This window comes from Schistocerca piceifrons, unplaced genomic scaffold (assembly GCF_021461385.2).
Source record: "Schistocerca piceifrons isolate TAMUIC-IGC-003096 unplaced genomic scaffold, iqSchPice1.1 HiC_scaffold_961, whole genome shotgun sequence".
NCBI lineage: Eukaryota > Metazoa > Arthropoda > Insecta > Orthoptera > Acrididae > Schistocerca > Schistocerca piceifrons.
The window spans coordinates 10001-15000 of record NW_025729236.1 but is presented as its reverse complement, the minus strand read 5'-3'; the positions used below and the strand labels follow the sequence as shown (position 1 = coordinate 15000).

The following is a 5000-nucleotide window of genomic DNA, read 5'->3' as shown; positions in this document are numbered from 1 at the left end:
GTCGCACGCCACACCGCCAGCCGGCTGTGCACGCTACCGAGAAAGTACCGTATGCGAACCGCCAGGCGACGGGCGCGCATCGCACGTTTGAGGAGACGCGGCCGGCCCCACAGGCGGCCGCGACACTCCCAGGTCTGCGAAGCGGGGCAAAACGCCGCGCGCTTCAGTATACGTAGCCGACCCTCAGCCAGACGTGGCCCGGGAACTGGAATCATGGACCGCAATGTGCGTTCGAAACGTCGATGTTCATGTGTCCTGCAGTTCACATGTCGACGCGCAATTTGCTGCGTTCTTCATCGACCCACGAGCCGAGTGATCCACCGTCCTGGGTGATCTTTTCTCAGTTTCCGCCGTCTCTTTCGAGACGGTCGCATAGGCGGGAGTGAGGCGTGTGGCGGCCCCTGTTCCAGCGTTCTGTGTCCAACGGCCTCACGGCCGACGGGCGTCGTACGGCTCCACACCGGAGCGGACAGGCACTCGGGCGAAAGTCATTCAAAACCGGCGCCAGGCGCCAGGTGCCGCAGGCCAGCCGCTCCAGCGCTTCAGCGCTCGTACCACACAACATTGCCGCTAGTTTTGAGAGGCACGCGTGGTTCCGCACGCGGCGCACGGCTACGGCGAGCCGTACAGGTAGCGTGTTGCGCGACAACGACACGCACATCGAAAGACATGCAGTCTAGTCGGTAATGATCCTTCCGCAGGTTCACCTACGGAAACCTTGTTACGACTTTTACTTCCTCTAAATGATCAAGTTTGGTCATCTTTCCGGTAGCATCGGCAACGACAGAGTCAATGCCGCGTACCAGTCCGAAGACCTCACTAAATCATTCAATCGGTAGTAGCGACGGGCGGTGGTACAAAGGGCAGGGACGTAATCAACGCGAGCTTATGACTCGCGCTTACTGGGAATTTCCTCGTTCATGGGGAACAATTGCAAGCCCCAATCCCTAGCACGAAGGAGGTTCAGCGGGTTACCCCGACCTTTCGGCCTAGGAAGACACGCTGATTCCTCAGTGTAGCGCGCGTGCGGCCAGAACATCTAAGGGCATCACAGACCTGTTATTGCTCAATCTCGTGCGGCTAGAAGCCGCCTGTCCCTCTAAGAAGAAAAGTAATCGCTGACAGCACGAAGGATGTCACGCGACTAGTTAGCAGGCTAGAGTCTCGTTCGTTATCGGAATTAACCAGACAAATCGCTCCACCAACTAAGAACGGCCATGCACCACCACCCACCGAATCAAGAAAGAGCTATCAATCTGTCAATCCTTCCGGTGTCCGGGCCTGGTGAGGTTTCCCGTGTTGAGTCAAATTAAGCCGCAGGCTCCACTCCTGGTGGTGCCCTTCCGTCAATTCCTTTAAGTTTCAGCTTTGCAACCATACTTCCCCCGGAACCCAAAAGCTTTGGTTTCCCGGAGGCTGCCCGCCGAGTCATCGGAGGAACTGCGGCGGATCGCTGGCTGGCATCGTTTATGGTTAGAACTAGGGCGGTATCTGATCGCCTCGAACCTCTAACTTTCGTTCTTGATTAATGAAAACATACTTGGCAAATGCTTTCGCTTCTGTTCGTCTTGCGACGATCCAAGAATTTCACCTCTAACGTCGCAATACGAATGCCCCCGCCTGTCCCTATTAATCATTACCTCGGGTTCCGAAAACCAACAAAATAGAACCGAGGTCCTATTCCATTATTCCATGCACACAGTATTCAGGCGGGCTTGCCTGCTTTAAGCACTCTAATTTGTTCAAAGTAAACGTGCCGGCCCACCGAGACACTCAATAAAGAGCACCCTGGTAGGATTTCAACGGGGTCCGCCTCGGGACGCACGAGCACGCACGAGCGGTCGCACGCCTTCGGCTCGCCCCACCGGCAGGACGTCCCACGATACATGCCAGTTAAACACCGACGGGCGGTGAACCAACAGCGTGGACACAAATCCAACTACGAGCTTTTTAACCGCAACAACTTTAATATACGCTATTGGAGCTGGAATTACCGCGGCTGCTGGCACCAGACTTGCCCTCCAATAGATACTCGTTAAAGGATTTAAAGTGTACTCATTCCGATTACGGGGCCTCGGATGAGTCCCGTATCGTTATTTTTCGTCACTACCTCCCCGTGCCGGGAGTGGGTAATTTGCGCGGCCTGCTGCCTTCCTTGGATGTGGTAGCCGTTTCTCAGGCTCCCTCCTCCGGAATCGAACCCTGATTCCCCGTTACCCGTTACAACCATGGTAGGCGCAGAACCTACCATCGACAGTTGATAAGGCAGACATTTGAAAGATGCGTCGCCGGTACGAGGACCGTGCGATCAGCCAAAGTTATTCAGAGTCACCAAGGCAACGGACCGGACGAGCCGACCGATTGGTTTTGATCTAATAAAGCGTCCCTTCCATCTCTGGTCGGGACTCTGTTTGCATGTATTAGCTCTAGAATTACCACAGTTATCCAAGTAACGTGGGTACGATCTAAGGAACCATAACTGATTTAATGAGCCATTCGCGGTTTCACCTTAATGCGGCTTGTACTGAGACATGCATGGCTTAATCTTTGAGACAAGCATATGACTACTGGCAGGATCAACCAGGGAGCTGCGCCAACTAGAGCTGAGCAGCCGGCGCCCGGGAGTGTGTCCCGGGGGCCCGCGCGAACACGCAAGCGTCCGCTCAATCATTCTGCAAACAGGAGGAGGCTGAGCTCCCCTGCACAATACACCTCGAAACCCTCTCAGGTCCCGGCGGCGCGCAGCGCCGTCCCCAAGTACTTGGTCGGGTTCGAGAGAGGCGCAATCGCCCGGAGTTAGGCGAGTAGACGCTTTCGGTGCGACCACCCGTGCTCCCAACTGAGCTTGCCGCTGCCGACAGAGGCCCGGGAGCGTGCTGTCGTGGCATTGCCGGCGGGAGACAACACGCGCCACCTACGGTGACCGGCAGCTCCAACGCCAGCGCCACAGAAGGACAAAAGCCCCACTTGGGTGCCGAAGCGAACTCTCCCAGCACAGCGCACGCGCCAACACATCCGCACAGCTGCGATACAAACCACCAGCGAGAACCGCTGGGGCGACCGAGCAGCAGACGGCGTCGCGGCGCCGAGCGCCGGGCGGCGGCGCATCCTCAACGCACACAGTCCTCAATCGGACCAGCACACTGAAGATTGTCCACCGCGCTTCGCACCGGGCCCGCGAGGACCTACTTTGGCCGCACGGCGCCGCGCGCAGGGTGCGCCGGCGCGCAGCTGCGACCGGCCTGCCGCGTCCGTCGGCCGGCGCGCCTGCCACTGGCCGCCCCCACCAGCCGGCTGTAGCGCGTGCGCCCACGCACCGCGCGGCCAGCACGCCGGGAGGCGCCCCCTCACCGGCCGGGGACGGTCCCACCCAGCCACCACCGCGTATCGCTTCACACCCAGATGCCGTTCAGTTTCATCGGCATGGTGGGTATCGCTGGAACAACCGGTTAGTACCTCAACCTATCGTCGCCATCACCGATTCACCCCTAGCGAGAACAACCGCACCACAACGGGTTACCATTTCTTCATTTGCGTAACTTCACCAGAAAACGTAGGCGTCCATCGCCATTAGCAACTTCAACGATTATTGCATGCCTGTGTCAGGTGTCACGCCACACTACGTCTGCCCACATACACGCAACAAAATGTGCACGCCTAGACAATACGTGGAAGGGTGGCCCCCGTACGTATGCGATGTCCATTGCTCGAACGACTGTCAACGGCCTCTGTAGCATGTCGCAGATATGGAACGCGGTGCACCATGCTATCACGGTGTTGAGGAGAGACGACTAGGTCCGAATACATCAACACACAGCTCATGCTGATCGCCATCCACGGCGTCCGTTCCTCCCACACGTCTCTATGGCGTACCACACTGCAATCCAGCTCTCATAGGGAGACGACACGTAGCTGCGTGCACAATATTTTGCACTGTATGGTCCGCCGTTTTTGGGCGCAGTCGTTGTACGGTCACACATGTGCCACGATGTATCATTCAGTACATAAGGACGAATGTGCAGTACAGATTGTGGTTCACGCGTACGACATCAGCGGACAGTTGACACAGGCCGCACCACAACGTAGCCTGCGTACGTCGCATGCGAAGGGCATTGAACATGCAAACTTGTCACCAACCAGCTTGCGAAGGCAGGGGCAAGGTGGGGACGTGGGGACGTGGGGAGGGGTGGGGGGGGGGGCCCGGGGCGGCGGCCATGGTACAGTCCTGCTGCCATCCACATACAGTGTACAGCAGGAGCATGTGGAAAGTCAGCAAGACTAGCAAGGTGTTTAACATGAAGCGATACACAGGGGAGCGGGCAGTGCGAGTAGCGAACTATATTGCGAGGGTTGCGGGTGGGCAACACTACACTAATTGAACGAGTCGTATAACAATTACAGAGCAGTTTTAGGCGACAACGTGGGTTACGTTAGCGGACAACGTGGGTACGTTAGCGGACAACGTGGGTTACGTTAAGGCACAACATGGGTTACGTTAAGGCACAACATGGGTTACGTTAAGGCACAACATGGGTTACGTTAGGGCACAACATGGGTTAGGTTCAGGGACAACATGGGTTAGGTTAGGGGACAACATGGGTTAGGTTAGGGGACAACATGGGTTAGGTTAGGGCACAACATGGGTTAGGTTAGGGCACAACATGGGTTAGGTTAGGGCACAACATGGGTTAGGTTAGGGCACAACATGGGTAGGTTAAGGCACAACATGGTTAGGTTAAGGCACAACATGGGTTAGGTTAAGGCACAACATGGGTTAGGTTAAGGCACAACATGGGTTAGGTTAAGGTACAACATGGTTAGGTTAAGGTACAACATGGTTAGTTAAGGTACAACATGGGTTAGGTTAAGGTACAACATGGGTTAGGTTAAGGTACAACATGGGTTAGGTTAAGGTACAACATGGGTTAGGTTAGGTACAACATGGGTTAGGTTAAGGTACACATGGGTTAGGTTAAGGTACAACATGGGTTAGGTTAAGG

The 5000-nt window shown here is 56.1% G+C and overlaps 2 non-coding genes across 2 annotated transcripts; both read right to left on the bottom strand.

The window, feature by feature from the left end:
• Nucleotides 1-177: 177 nt before the first annotated feature.
• LOC124774096 lies at nucleotides 178-332 on the bottom strand. Its single transcript, XR_007015091.1, has one exon. It is a non-coding gene; the product is annotated as a 5.8S ribosomal RNA (ribosomal RNA).
• A 352-nt stretch (nucleotides 333-684) lies between these two features.
• On the bottom strand, nucleotides 685-2587 carry LOC124774286. The gene has a single exon (XR_007015274.1). It is a non-coding gene; the product is annotated as a small subunit ribosomal RNA (ribosomal RNA).
• Between the last annotated feature and the right edge of the window lie 2413 nt (nucleotides 2588-5000).